A 16,156-nucleotide genomic window follows, 5' to 3' on the forward strand; every position below is an offset into this window, starting at 1 on the left:
GGGCCCAGCTGCTCAGTCTTTTCAGGCCAGTTGTCAGGCATATGTGTGAATGAGTCTTCAGATTGTTCTAGCGCCCAGGCTTTCAGGCACTCCCACCAAAGTTGAGAGGAACAGAAATGAGCTATTCCCACCCAACTCTGACCAGACTGTAGATTAGAGAACAAAATTGTTTTTTTTTTTGAAGCCATGTAATTTTTGGTGATTATTGAAGAACCCATAATAACTGGAACAGAAGAAGTTAAAAAATAAGGTATGTAGGAGGTTTATTTGAAGAGCAGATATTAGAACAGATAACTGAATAATGTAAGGTAATGATCCATTCAAAGATTTGGAAGACAAACTTCTCAGGAAGAGAAAACGAGTGCAAAGGCCCTAAGGTAAGAATGCACTTGGTATTTTGAAGGAGTAACAAGACAGCCAGTATGGCTGGCATGGAGTAAAAGGAAGAGAAAAATAGGAGACAAGGTGGAAGAGGAAACTGGGGCAGATAATGGAGGGTCTTACTGTTGGCAGAGTTCAGATTTTGTTTTTAATGGGCTGGCAAACAATGGGCTGGAAGATAATAACAATTAAGTTTGATATCATTTAATTTATGTGTGAAACATGATCTCTCTGCCACTTGTAGGAAGAATATTCTGGAGCGAGGGCAAGAGTCAAAGACAGAAGTCAGGAACCTAGGAAGCAAGGACAGTAATCAGGAAGGGTGAGACAGTGCCTTGGTTTAGGGTCTTATCTATGCAATTCGGGGAGATGTGGTCCTATGAGGCATAGTGTTTGACTGTAAAATCAACAGACTTGCAGTTGGATTGAATGAGAAGACAGACAGAAAGTGAGGCTCCGTGTGGCAGGGCTCGCCTTCCTTCCTACAACAAGTGTAGTCAGCTAGCCAGTGGCATGGGCGGCAGTGAAGAGCTTGTTGGAAATGATCAATCTCAGGTCCCATCCTAGTCCCATTAAATCAGAATCCGCTTTTTCACAATATGCTCATATAATTCACATGCAAAAAAGCATTGTTTTCAAGACATGGATATGTCAAGTAAGATGCTGATTCTTAAAGTCTGACCCTAAGAGGATCAGGTAGGACTGGACATTTGTTTAAAACAATAAGGAAGTGAGACCTTCAATATGGCAGAGGAGTAAGACGCGGAGATCACCTTCCTCCCCACAGATACATCAGAAATACATCTACACGTGGGACAACTCCTACAGAACACCTACTGAACACTGGCAGAAGACCTCAGACTTCCCAAAAGGTAAGAAAATCCCCATGTACCTGGGTAGGGAAAAAGAAAAAACAGAGACAAAAGAATAGGGATGGGGCTGCACCTCTGGGAGGGGGCTGTGAAGGAGGCAAAGTTTCCACACACTAGGAAACCCCTTCACTGTCAGAGATGGGGGGTCGGGGGGAAGCTTCGGAACCACGGAGGAGAGCACAGCAACAGGGGTGTGGAGAGCAAAGCAGAGAGATTCCAGCACAGAGGATCGGTGCTGACCAGCACACACCAGCCCGAGAGGCTTGTCTGCTCACCCGCTGGGGCGGGCGGGGCTGGGAGCTGAGGCTCGGGCTTCGGAGATTGGATCCCAGGGAGAGGACTGGGGTTGGCTTCGAGAACACAGCCCAAAGCGGGTTAGTGTGCCACAGCTAGCCGGGAGGGAGTCCGGGTAAAAGTATGGACCTGCCGGAGAGGCAAGAGACCTTTGTTTCGGGGTGCAAGAGGAGAGGTGATTCCTTCCCAATGTGCCCACAGAAGGCAGAGCACTGCCTAAGTGAGCTCCAGAGATGGGTGCGAGCCACGGCTATCAGCTCAGACCCCAGAGGCAGGCATGAACCACTAATGCTGCTGCAGCCACCAAGAAGCCTGTGTGCAAGCACAGGTCACTCTCCACACCTCCCCTCCCGGGAGCCTGTGCAGCCCGCCACTGCCAGGGTCCCGTGGTCCAGGGACAACATCCCTGGGAGAACACATGGCGCACCTCAGGCTGTTGCAACATCAAGCAGGCCTCTGCTCCTCAGGCTTGTCGAGCACTCCTACCCTTCCCTCCACCCCAGCCTGAGTGAGCAAGAGAGCACTAATCAGCTGCTGCTTTAACTCCCTCCTGTCTGGGTGGGAAACAGACTCCTGAGGGCAGCCTACATGCAGAGGCGGGTCCAAATCCAAAGCTGAACCCCAGGAGCTGTGCGAACAAAGAAGAGAAGGGAAATCTCTCCCAGCAGCTTCAGGAGCAGCGGATTAAATCTCCACAATCAACTTGATGAACTCTGCATCTGTGGAATACCTTAACAGACAACGAATGTTCCCAAAATTGAGGTGGTGGACTTTGGGAGCAACTGTAGACTTGGGGTTTGCTTTCTCCGTCTAATTTGTTTCTGATTTTATGTTTATCTTAGTTTACTACTTGGAGCTTATTATCATTGGTGGATTTGTTTATTGGTTTGCTTGCTCTCTTCCTTTTATATATATATATATATATGTATTATTTTTTCTTTTTCTCTTTTTCTGAGTGTGTATGTGTATACCTCTTTTTTTGTAATTTTGTCTGTACAGCTTTGCTTTTACCATGTGTCCTAGGGTTCTGTCTGTCATTTTTTTGTCTTTCTTCCTCTTCTTCTAAGCCATGTGGCTGGCAGGGTCTTAATGCTCTGGCTGGGTGGTGGGCCTAAGCCTCTGAGGTAGGAGGGCCGAGTCCAGGACACTGGACCACTAGAAACCTCCCGGCCCCATGTAATATCAATCGGCAAGAGCTCTCCCAGAGATCTCCGTCACAACACTAAGACCCAGCTTCACTCAACGACCAGCAAGTTCCAGTGCTGGAAGTGCCGTGTCAAACAACTAGCAAGACAAGAACACAACCCCACTCATTAGCGAGAGGCTGCCTAAAATCATACTAAGTTCACAGACACTCCAAAACACACACCAGTTGTGGCCCTGCCCACCAGAAGGACAAGATACAGTCCCACCCTCCAGAACACAGGCACCAGTACCCTCCACAAGCCACAGAACCAACCTCACCCACAGGGGCCAGACACCAAAAATAACAGAAACTATGAACCTACAGCCTGTGAAAAGGAGACCCCAGACATGGTAAGTTAAACAAGATGAGAAGACAGAGAAATATGCAGCAGATGAAGGAGTAAGGTAAAAACCCACCAGACCAAACAAATGAAGAGGAAATAGGCAGTCTACTTGATAAAGAAATCAGAGTAATGATAGTAAAGATTATCCAAAATCTCAGAAAATGGAGAAAATACGAGAAACATTTAACCAGGACCTAGAAGAATTAAAGAGCAAACAAACAATGATGAACAACACAATAAACTAAGTCAAAAATACCCTAGAAGGAATCAATAGCAGAATAACTGAGGCAGAAGAATGGATAAGTGACCTGGAAGATAAAATAGTGGAAATTACTGCCACGGAGCAGAATAAAGAAAAAAGAATGAAAAGAATTGAGGACAGTCTCAAAGACCTCTGGGACAACATTAAATGCACCAACATTTGAATTATAGGGGCCCCAGAATAAGAAGAGAAAAAGAAAGGGTCTGAGAAAATATTTGAAGAGATTACAGTTGAAAACTTCCCTAACATGGGAAAGGAAATAGTCATTCAAGTCCAGGAAGTGCAGAGAGTCCCATTCAGGATAAATCCAAGGAGAAACATGCCAAGACACATCATTTTTTTTTTTTTTAGGAAGGTGTAATCTATTTATCTATTGACAATTATTTACTGAGTGCCTGTTATGCATTAAGATAAAACACTTCAAAAACCAAGCCAAAACCACTGCTCATTTGGAACTTACATTCTAGAAGGTGTTAGCTATAATTACTAATGCTGTTAATAGCATCAAAGACTCAGAAAATCACAGAGAGCTGACTCTGTCTCATAGTTCACTTTCTAAAAACAGTACAGCAGTATTAATCCTAATCTCTATAGAGTAGATGAAAGGATTCAATGTCTTACTTTTAGATATTTCCAAATGAAATAACAATTTGAAAGAGAAGCAAAAAGAGGGAAGTAAAAAAAAGGGATGTCATTCTCTGTACAAATCCTTAATCTTGTCAGGTTCTCTTTAAATATGAGTAGAGGTAGACTCCTAGAGGTCAACACTGCCTAAGGAAGCAAATTATATGTGTTTTGATGATAATGACAGTGATCCTAGTAGGCACTTCCAAATGGAATCCATTATGCTGCTGATTCAAGTATTATTACAATGAGTTCTAGTTCCTTTACTACTTAATAAATTAATGAGTTTTACTCCCTGGCTGGTGGGAAACATTCTGAAAATTCACAATGAAGAAAAAAATGAGTTCAAGCAAATAACCAGAGAAGTAAGAGAGAGAAAGTAGTACTTGCTTCTCTATTGTAATTTCTATCTTTCCTGTACATGGGATGAGACCCAGCAAAAGTAGAAGAGGCAAGTAAAAGCTAAATCCTTGTGCTAAATTTGTATCCTTGAGGAAAATCACACAACTTTTCAAGTTTTAATTCTTCATTTAAATTCTTCATCTGCACATCAAAGACTATAATTACAACCTCACATTCTACTTGGCTATATTTATGTATCAATATTTTATTTACTTACATTTTCTTCAAATTATACCATGCCTTGCATCTGCTGGAATTATATATATAATTGTGTGTATATATATGTATATATACACACATACATACATATACTTAATATTCTAAGTGTATATGTATGTATGTATATATACACACACATATGTGTGTACATTATAATTTTATATATATATATATAATTTTCCCCCAATTTTAGGAAGAGTGGATGAGGAATCTGACATATTAATCAAACTATCACAAATTAAATTCACAGAAAAAATATTAAAAGCAGCAAGAGAAAAGCAACAAATAACATACAAGAGAAACCCCATAAGGTTAATCGCTAACCTTTCAGCAGAAACTCTGCAAGCCAGAAGGGAGTGGCAGGACATATTTAAAGTGATGGAAGAGAAAAACCTACAACAAAGATTACTCTACCCAGCAAGGATCTCATTCAGATTCCATGGAGAAATTAAAAACCTTTACAGACAAGCAAAAGTTAAGAAAATTCAGCACCATGAAACCAGCTTTACAACAAATGCTAAAGGAACTACTCTAGGCAGGAAACACAAGAGAAGGAAAAGACTTACAATAACAAACCCAAAACAATTAAGAAAATGGGAATAGGAACATACATATTGATAATTACCTTAAATGTAAATGGATTAAATGCTCCAACCAGAAGACATAGACTGGCTGAATGGATATAAAAACAAGACCCGTATATATGCTGTCTACAAGAGACCCACTTCAGACCTAGGGACACATACACACTGAAAGTGACGGGATGGAAAAAGATATTCCATGCAAATGGAAATCAAAAGAAGGCTGGAGTAGCAATAGTCGTATCACATAAAATAGACTAAAATAAAGACTATTACAATAGACAAAGAAGGACACTACATAATGATCAAGGGATCAATCCAAGAAGAAGATATAACAATTGTAAATATTTATGCACCCAACATAGGAGCACCTCAATACATAAGGCGAATGCTAACAGCCATAAAAGGGGAAATCAACAGTAACACAATAACTGTAGGGGACTTTAAAGGGGACCCGACTTTCACCAATGGACAAATCAACCAAAACGTAAATATATAAGGAAACAAAAGCTTTAAAAGACACATTAGACCAGACAGACTTAATTGATATTTATAGGACATTCATCCAAAAACAACTGAATATACTTTCTTCTCAAGTGCTCATGGAATATTCTCCAGGATAGATCTCATTTTGGGTCACAAATCAAACCTTGGTAAAATTAAGAAAATTGAAATAGTATAAAATATCTTTTTCGACCACAGTACTATGAGACAAGATGTCAATTACAGAAAAAAAAAAAAACCTATAAAAAATACAAACACATGGTGGCTAAACAATACACTACTAAACAACCAAGAGATCACTGAAAAAATCATGGAGGAAATCAAAACCTACCTAAGAACAAATGACAATGAAAACGTGACGACCCCAAACCTATTGAATGCAGCAAAATCAGTTCTAAGAGGGAAGTTTACAGCAATACAATCCTACCTCAAGAAACAAGAAAAATCTCAAATAAACAACCTAACCTTAGACCTAAAGCAATTAGAGAAAGACCAACAAAAAGAAACCCAAAGTTAGCAGAAGGAAAGAAATCATAAACATCAGATCAGAAATAAATGAAAAAGAACTAAAGGAAGCAATAGCAAAGATCAATAAAACTAAAAGCTGGTTCTTTGAGAAGATAAACAAAATTGATAAGCCATTAGCCAGACTCATCAAGAAAAAAAAGGGAGAAGACTCAAATCAACAGACTTAGAAATCATAAAGAAGGAACAACTGACACTGCAGAAATACAAAGCATCATGAGAGACGACTACAAGAAACTGTATGCCCATAAAATGGACAACCTGGAAGTAATGGACAAATTCGTAGAAAAGTACAACTGACACTGAACCAGGAAGAAACAGAAAATATGAACAGACCAATCACAGCACTGAAATTGAAACTGGGATTAAATATCTTCCAGCAAACAAAAGCCCAGGACCAGAGGGCTTCACAGGCGAATTCTATCAAACATTTAGAGAAGAGCTAACACCTATCCTTCTCAAACTCTTCCACAATATAGCAGAGGGAGGAACACTCCCAAACTCATTCTATGAGGCCACCATCACCCTGATACCAAAACCAGACAAAGATGCCACAAAAAAAGAAAACTACAGGCTGATATCACTGATGAACATAGATGCAAAAATCCTCAACAAAATACTAGCAATCAGAATCCAACAGCACATTAAAGGATCATACACCATGATCAAATGGGGTTGATCCCAGGAATGCAAGGATTCTTCAATATATGCAAATCAATCAACGTGATACACCATATTAATAAACTGAAGGAGAAAAACCATATGATCATCTCAATAGATGCAGAGAAAGCTTTCAACAAAATTCAACACCCATTTATGATAAAAACTCTCCAGAAAGTGGGCGTAGAGGTAACCTACCTCAACATAATAAAGGCCATATATGACAAACACACAGCCAACATCATTCTCAATTGTGAAATACTGAAACCATTTCCTCTAAGATCAGGGACAAGACAAGGTTGCCCACTCTCACAACTAATATTCAACATAGTTTTGGAAGTTTTAGCCAAAGCAATCATAGAAGAAAAAGAAATAAAAGGAATCCAAATTGGAAAAACAGAAGTAAAACTGTCACTGTTTGCAGATGATATGATACTATACACAAAGAATCCTAAAAATACTACCAGAAAACTACTAGAGCTAATCAATGAATCTGGCCAAGTAGCAGGATACAAAATTAATGCACAGAAATCTCCAGTATTCATATACACTAATAATGAAAAATCTGAAAGATAAATTAAGGAAACACTCGCATATACGATTATAACAAAAAGAAGAAATAAAATCATATCAGAAATAAATGAAAAAAAATGAAGGAAACAATAGCAAATACCAAAAATAAACAAATGGGACCTAATGAAACTATAATTCAAAAAGAGCCATGTACCACAATGTTCACTGCAGCTCTATTTACAATAGCCAGAACATGGAAGCAACTTCAGTGTCCACTGACAGATGGATGGATAAGGAAGATATTGCATATATATACAATGGAATATTACTCAGCCATAAAAAGAAACAAAATTCAGTTATTTGTACTGAGATGGATGGACCTAGAGTCTGTCATACAGAGTGAAGTAAGTCAGAAAGAGAAAAACAAATACCATATGCTAACACATATATGGAATCTAAGAACAACAAAAATGGCTCTGAAGAACCTAGGGGCAGGACAGGAATAAAGATGCAGACATAGAGAATGGACTTGAGGACACGGGCAGGGGGAAGGGTAAGCTGGGACGAAGTGAGAGAGTGGCACGGACTTATACATATTACGAAATGTAAAATAGATAGATAGCGGGAAACAGCCGCATAGCACAGGGAGATCAGCTCGGTGCTTTGTGATGACCTAGAGGGGTGGTATAGGGAGGGTGGATGGGAGATGCAAGAGGGAGGGGATATGGGGACATATGCATATGTATAGCTGATTCATTTTGTTATAAAGCAGAAACTGAAACACCATTGTAAAGCAATTATACTCCAATAAAGATGTTAAAAAAGAAATAAGGAAAAGAAAACAGGCTTTTATTCAAATTCTTCAGATAGTACAAAATCCACAAAATAGAAATAGTATTCTCTATTGCGAGATTAATCTACCATAATGCCTTTTGGGGATTATCTGTCACTCATTTTGTTTTTTAAAGGACTTAGCTTTTCCTGAAAAAGTATATTCAGAATCTTGATCTTGAATTGCATGTTCTGTTTTGGGTTATTTCTAATAGAAGAACATAGTATAATTTCATAAGACTCCAAATAACTGTTATGTTTCTATAGTTAGGAGAAGTATTCTATTTTCACTAGGAAGTGGTAAACCAGCAGCCAAATGGCCCCTTACCCTTGCCCGTTTTAATTCCGAAACCATACTCAATATCCTTTATGCTTTCCAACACGAGTTGAAAACTCTTAATTCCTCAACTGTGGCCAATTAAACGGTTTCTCTTAAAAATGCAAGCTCTATGTTGTTAGTACTAATAAAAATAATAGTTTACCCAAATGTTCCCCTTTCATCTAATACTGTATGTATGATACATAATGTCTTAAACAAAGATTTTCTATAAAAACCACATATTGAAGAAATAACAAAATCTCTCAACAACACAAAGGAAACCAAAATGCTTCGTTAATGAGTTTGGAGACCAGATTATCCTTATGGTTCCTGCAGTTGGTAGATAAGACCATTTTTAGAAGTTTTATGCAGAGTTAAAGATGACTACAAATGTAAATTTCAGATGGGTATGTCCACTGTGAAGGTTGGAAGACAAGATTAGAAACATCTTCTTAAATTAGCCTTTTTTTTTCCTAGTGGGTTACAACCAAGTTGCAAATCTTGAACATAATGCATTCCTAGATAAAATCTGAGACCTCTAAGGTTACAGTAAATAGGTTCTATAAAACTAAACCTAAAATGTGTGTTATTTCTTCTAGGATCCAATTGGGCCAAGCCATTCCCGATGGCAAAAATCCAATTACAGCTGTAAAGGTTGCTCTTATTCCTTTCTTCGAATCAAAGCAAATGGCAAAATGAGGTGAGTAGGAAGCAACTACCTTCGTAAATACATGGACTGACATTTGGTATCAATTTTGTGTTAGAGAATGAAAATGGAGAAGAGGATACACTGTGTTACAAATGCCTTCGATATAGGTTTTTGCATGTTTTTTTTTTTTTTTTCAAGAAAGTGACCGGAGAAAGAAAGTAACTTTTTTCATGAAAGTAAGATATTTTGAGTAAGGCAGAACGGTATCATGGTGAGTCAGTGGTTGAAATCCTGGCCTAGACAGCCCCATGACTCTGAACAGGTTACATCAACTTTGAGCCTCTGTGTTTTCTTCAGTAAAGTAAGGCTGATGACCGTGCTGCTCTCTTAATATGAATTAGGACTAAGTGAAATAGTGCTGGTAAGCCATCTATCAAATAGTCCATGCTCAATCAATATTATCATCAGCTCAGCCGTTACACAAATATGTACTCTTCCTGGCAGACTAAGTTTCACTTTGCCTAATCCAGCTTGATGTGCACTGTTTTAGTGCTGGCTCATTTAAAGCCTAGAAAATGACAAAGATGCCATGAATACAATTACCGTGACACTTCCCTGATTTTTACAAGAGAGAACACTAGGGGTGATGACAGAAGAGATGGCTCTGCTGTTCTCAGGAATCCAACTGTGGAGAAAATGACACCTCACTAAGCCCAAGAGTCTGAACTGTGCTGATAAATTCTGCTTTCCCTCTAACTTTTCTTTTCTGCCTGATCTTTCTAATGAATCCAGTTTGTCTAATCAGCAGAATATTTATAGTTCTAAAGCAGTTCTTTTGTTGCTGAAAATGGGCCCCAGCCAGAGGTGAAAACAGTGAAACATTTATCTTGAGATCACAGAAGAAGGCACTGCTTTCTGTTCTGCGCACATGCTGAGTGCGGTAACTGATCTATTCAGCATCCTACACCTGTCGACGGTGATATCACTGCTCTCAACCAGCCAGCTCCCTCCTTTCTTGTTGATTCAGAAGACCACCTGGAAGCAAGCAGAGCCCACTCACTCATCACGTGCCAGTCCCCGACCCCAAACCCAGGGTGCTCTTCATCTGCCAGAGACTTACAGAGAGAGGACCTAACAGACTCAACAAATAAGAGTTCCAAAGTTCCTTCTGTCAATTCCCAGCTGTGTGATCTCAGTGAAGTTGCTTAACCTCTCTGAGTCTCAAGTTTTCATCCGTAGCATAGGACTAATTCTGAATCTCGCTAAGCTTCTCTGCAAGAATTAAGTGAGGTAATTATGTAAAAGCCTCTGGCATAAACTAGGGGCTTAGTTTTGATTCGAAAACCTCAGCATTAAAAAAAAACAAAACCCTCAGCATTTAACCAAGAACAGTCTTTCTTTTTTTTTTTTTTTAGTCAAATAGAACTTTCCTGTTTGCTGTTGTATACTTCTGGGTTCAGAAGACTCCTTCTCTGAGCTCAAAACACACTCCCAAGGTGATAATAAGAGCTCTGAGAGGCGCCTTATGTTTTTTAAAAATAGTTTTCAGATAATTCCCTTAATGCCACAGTCCCATTTGGGCCTCATGGATTCTGGAATCATCTGAGAAAATGAGAAACACTGAGAGAAAGCAAGAATACAGACTGAATGGAAAAAAAGACAGTATAATGGGAAAATACTTCCTTGTACAAGAAAATGTAGTGCTGTCTAATAGAAATACAATACAAGCCACACCTGTAATTTCAAATTTTCTAGCAGCCATATTTTTGAAAAACTGAGACCAGCTCAAATTTTATTTTGTTTAATCTGATATATCCAAAATATTATTTCAATGGGTAATTAATATAAAAACCAGTGAGGCATTTTATATTACTTTTTGGTACTTAATCTTCAAAACCAAGTTTGCATTTTACACTTACAGCACATCTCAATTAAAAATACCCATGTTTTACGTGCTCAACAGCACACGTGGCAAGTGGCTACTGTACTGATAGACTTGGTATAGAATCCAGTTTGCAGTTGTGTTGAAAATGATTAAATTCATAAACCATTTACCAAAGCCAATGTACACATCATTTTCAAACACTTGTTCCAGTTAGAAAATTACTTGAAAAGAAAAATAATCTAATCGCACTGAAACCATTCAGTGAGCGAGCCTTCTGGTTTTAAACCAGTGCCCCCTGCTGGGTATGTACCGGATTAAATAGTAAAGAAAGAAAAGTTGTCACAGTTGACACTGGCCTAGACTTGAGCACCAAGTAATTTTTATTGTATTTTCCAGAAAACTATCAACTTAGATATATGCAGTTAACTAGCACTTGACTATACCAAACGTTGCACTGTCCTAAGAATGTTAGTCCCTTCTCACCTTGGCAAACAAATGGATACACAACTATTTCCAACTCAGCAAATCCAAATGGGCACTCCTAACGTCTGTTTGACTGTAAGAACTTTAAACATGAAAAGAAACATTTAGACTAAAAGATGACTGGACTTTTTATGCACCTTTGTCACCAGAAGCAGTCAAGACTGCCGGCTGCTGTTAATTTAGATTGAAATCACCAAATCCATGTTTCAATTGACAGCTCATCAATGACAGCTTCTCAGGTGGGATTTCCTGACCCTGCTTTTGGTGAAGGGGAGGAGACAATCTCAATAGAAGGTCTCACAGCTGCAGGAATGATAAGGATGACTAAGCATGGGCCCGGCTTTTACTAAGTTTGGAGAAAAGTTTTCTTTTCTTGACTTTTTCCCAAGAAAGTTTATATTCCTTGGTTAAGTGGCTTCAGATGAAGTGTACAACATTCACAAGGGAATGCGTGACTTTACTTTTCAAAAGGCCACAAGTGAACTTGTTCCCTCTTGGAGCTGATCCCTCTGTCTCGCCCCTCAAATCCCTGCCTCTAGTAGAAGCACACCTGTGGCTCTGTCCACCTGAGACGACTTTCTACTTGAGCTCTTAATTCTGCATCACAAAGAGCCTTGGGATCAGCTGGTAAAGACTGAATTCCCCTTAGATATGGAAGGAGGGGAGAGAACTAAGTGGCTGATCAATTGAAAGCAAATAATCTTTCCTGGCTCCTACGATAGGCTGCAAGCCTATATCCACATCCAACCTCCTATAGCTTTTACGGTTCAGGAAGTGAAGATGTACCAGGGAAAGGAGTTGTTGAGAATGAAGGGCATGATAAATACCTTATCTTTCCTGCCATCAAGAATAAAGAAGATCAGGGCTTCCCTGGTGGCACAGTGGTTGGGGGTCCGCCTGCCGATGCAGGGGAAAACGGGTTCGTGCCCCGGTCCAGGAGGATCCCACATGCCGCGGAGCGGCTGGACCCGTGAACCATGGCCGCTGAGCCTGCGTGTCCAGAGCCTGTGCTCTCAGCGGGAGAGGCTACAACAGTGAGAGGCCCGCGTACCGCAAAAAAATAAAAAAATAAAGAAGATATTAAATTACACCAAAGGCTTTTGTGGAAAACATGGTAGAGCGTTTGAAAGTAACGCTCTTGGGAGCCACACGTAGCTCGACCTGAACTCTAGTTCCAGCACTCACTAGCTGTTTGATGGGGCCAAGTCTTTATGAACCTCGGCTCCCTAATCTATGAAACGGTATGATATCATGACTGGCCTCACAGTGTTATTAGAGTTAAATGAAATACGCTTTAAAGAGTCCAATGCATGGCGAACACTTAAGAAAAAAGTACCAAGATATATAAGAGATTTCAAATCCTTAAAGATGTGTGCAAGTATAAATCATCCACTATTTACAAAGTCAAATCCTTCAGGAGACTTAGATTTTCCAGAAGAAAACATAAAAAAGCCAATTAAGTCCCATGTTTTCTATTCCCTCTACCACTGCCCTTGTTCAGACTCCCCCTTTCTTCCACTGGACCTGGACAATAAGCTCCACATTCTGCACTGCTGCCTAAGAAGCCACCCCAAAGCGAGTGGCTTAAAACAATGATTTATTATTTCTCATGATTCTGTGGTCTGGCAGGGAAGTTCCGACTCTGGTCTTACCTGAGCATATCCATGTGGCAGGTAAGCTGGAAGTTTGTCTTCACTGGGATGTTGGGAAAGACACCTTTCTCCTTAATGTCTGGGTGTCTCTATTTTCACCTGGCCTCTCATCTTGACGGAGGCTAGCCTGAACTTCTCACATGGCGGCTAAACTGCAAGAAGCAAGCCCCCGTTCAACAAGCGGTTTTTAAGCCTCCACGGGCATCACGCTTGTTGATGACTATTGGCCAAAACAAGTCACATGACCAAGCCCTGCATCAGTATGGGGAGGGGAACTCCACAGGTGTGGATATAAGGAGGCTTGACTCACAGAGGGCATCAATGTAGCAGTTTGCCACACCTCAGATGAATTCCCTCCTCCAATCAGCTTTAGCATCTCAGCTGTCTTCAATCTGGGCTGATCTTGCCCCCTTTCCCCCACTCAGAGGAGACACTTCTGATCATCCCGAGTGCAGGAGGTGTGCTACTAGCATCTAGTGGGCAGAGCAGGGATGCTAGACTTCCTACAGTGTGCAGGACAGCCCCACAATAGGATTATCTAGTGCAAAACATCAACAGTGCCAAAGCTGAGAGACTCTGTTCTAGATGTAAGATCCTGGGATAACACTAGGAACAAAACTGGACCTGAACTCTCAACTCAGGGAGTTATTTCTTATGGGGGAAGACAGGCAGGTAAAGAGCAAATGCAATAAAGTGATAGATGTTCTAAAATATGAGGAAGAACCTGAAGGCTTGGGTGCCCAGGGAGGGAGTAGTCAGTTCTGCTTGAGTTGAGAAGAATCAGGCAGATAGGAGGGAAGGTGAGCCATGCAGACACAGAGAATAGCATACGTTAAAGCCAGAGGGCTTGAAATAGATTGACATATTTGAGAATTTACCATTCTTTCAACATGGATGAAGGACAAGCCATGGGCTGAAAGTCGGGTAAGGGTGGGAGAGAAAGGGGAGACGTCAGCATGGGCAAATCAATCATCTTCTGTGGCTCATGGCGGTAATTCTCACTCATGGCTGCACATCAGAATCACCTGGGAGCTTTGACAAACTAGCCCTTCTGAGCCTCACGCCGGAGCATGTAACTGACTCTGGGCGTGGGATTCTGACATCTATGCATTTTGAAAGCTCCTCATGAGATTCCAGTTCACAGTTAGAGTTGAGAACTGTGCTGACTTTATCTTGTAGGCAACAGGGAAACAGAGAAGAGATTTAAGCAAGGGGCAGCCTGATATTTTAGGACTGTGATCATCAGAGGGTGGAAAACAGATGGAAGATGGGCAACACTGGACACAAAGGGCCCCATTCTATTAGGAGATGACCAGGGAACACACCTCAGGGGAGAGATATTGAAGACCCACAGCAAGAGCAAGGATGGGGCTGTTAATAGGTTAACATGATTCAAGTATCATTTTGAAATTGAGTAAAACGGAAGAAGTGATGAGAGAAAAAGAGGAATTTAGACAGAAGGATGAATATTGCATGATTCCACTTATATGAGGTATCTAAACTAATCCAACTCACAGAAACAGAGTGGAATGATGGTTGCCAGGGACTGGAGGGGAGGGGAAATAGGAAGTTGATCTTCAACAAGTATAACCTTTCAGTTATGTGAGGGGAATAAGCTTTAGAGATCTGCTGTATAACACTGCGCCTACAGTTAACAGTACTGTATTCTGCACTTTAAATTTTCAAAGGGTAGATCTCGTGTTAAGTGTCCTTATCACAATTTAAAAAAAAGGAAAAATAGGGAGGGATTTAGGAAATCTGATTTTCTGATAGACTTGCCTATCTGATGGAATAGGGAGGTCATTACTGATTTGAGGTCGTGATACAGTTTGGAGGATTACGAGTCAGATTTGGATGCATGGAGTTTGAGATTCCTCAGCTTCAAGCAGCTGTTAGTGGGCAGTGACGGGCTCTTCCTCATCAGAGGGACCCAGTTGGCTTGCAGCAACTTGTGAGTCATGGGACTGGATAAGTTTGAACAAGGGAGTGTGGAGAGTAAGAAGAAGGGGCCAAGGACTGGCTCTTGCATCACGGCCGCACGGGAAGCGTAGACAGCGGAGAAGTCAGCAAACACTGATAAGGAAGGTTCAGAGAGACCCCATCTGTCCGCATTCCAGATCATTATACACCCCTGCCACGAAGACTGCTCAGTAATGGAAATATGAGATCCCTGGCCCACTGTTTAAATTCTTCAGTGGCTCCGCACGGCTCCTTGGCTGAAGACTAAGCTTGGCATTTAAAGCCTTCCCACTCCAGACACGGCGTGTATGTTTCCCTGGTTTCATCCTTCACCGGGGGCCAGCATTTACCCGACCGTCTGCTAGTACTGAACTGCTTTAAACTCTCTGTACTTGCTGTGCATCTCCGTGCGTCTTGTCTCTGCATAGGTTTTCCTTTTACTAACCTGCTCCCCCAACCCTTCTCTCTTCCTTGTTCTTTTGCTGAGCTCCCATGAGCCATTCAAAACTCAGCTCGGATGTCTTCTCCTCGCTGCTTTAGTCAGAAAGCTCCTTAAGCCCTTTGTACAGAACTTGTACAGAGTAGCATTTCCCAGAAAAAGGCAAATAAAAGGTAGTGGTTAAAAGCAAGTACACTGGAGCCAAAACCGATTGAGTTCCACACAGGCTCGCCCACTGGACAGAAGACCTTGCCTTCTTCTTGTTCATATCAAGTCCTTCTAATATATTTTTAAAGGTTTTAATAGTTGAAAAAATATTTTTCAATTATTTTCTTAATATTTCCTAATGATATTTCCTATTTTCCCATTATTTAAAAATAATCCTTTCAAAAAGAGTTTATGTGGAACATTTTTAGGAAGATTTATATACACACATATAACTACCACAATTTCTAATGATTTTAAGATTTATACTGGGTATTAAATTCAAACAGCTAGGACTTTCAATAATTTAATTTTACTTGTTAAAAAATAATAACTATTCTTTATAAGCATTAGGCAAGAAATAAATAA

General features: G+C 40.4%; 1 long non-coding RNA gene across 1 annotated transcript; it reads left to right on the forward strand.

Moving 5' to 3' along the window:
- The first annotated feature begins 325 nt into the window (after nucleotides 1-325).
- On the forward strand, nucleotides 326-9,187 carry LOC141279657 (uncharacterized). Its single transcript, XR_012334241.1, has 3 exons — nucleotides 326-377; nucleotides 1,169-1,253; nucleotides 9,116-9,187. It is a non-coding gene; the product is annotated as an uncharacterized lncRNA (long non-coding RNA).
- Nucleotides 9,188-16,156: the final 6,969 nt, after the last annotated feature.

The sequence above is a fragment of the Tursiops truncatus genome, chromosome 10 (genome assembly GCF_011762595.2).
Source record: "Tursiops truncatus isolate mTurTru1 chromosome 10, mTurTru1.mat.Y, whole genome shotgun sequence".
NCBI lineage: Eukaryota > Metazoa > Chordata > Mammalia > Artiodactyla > Delphinidae > Tursiops > Tursiops truncatus.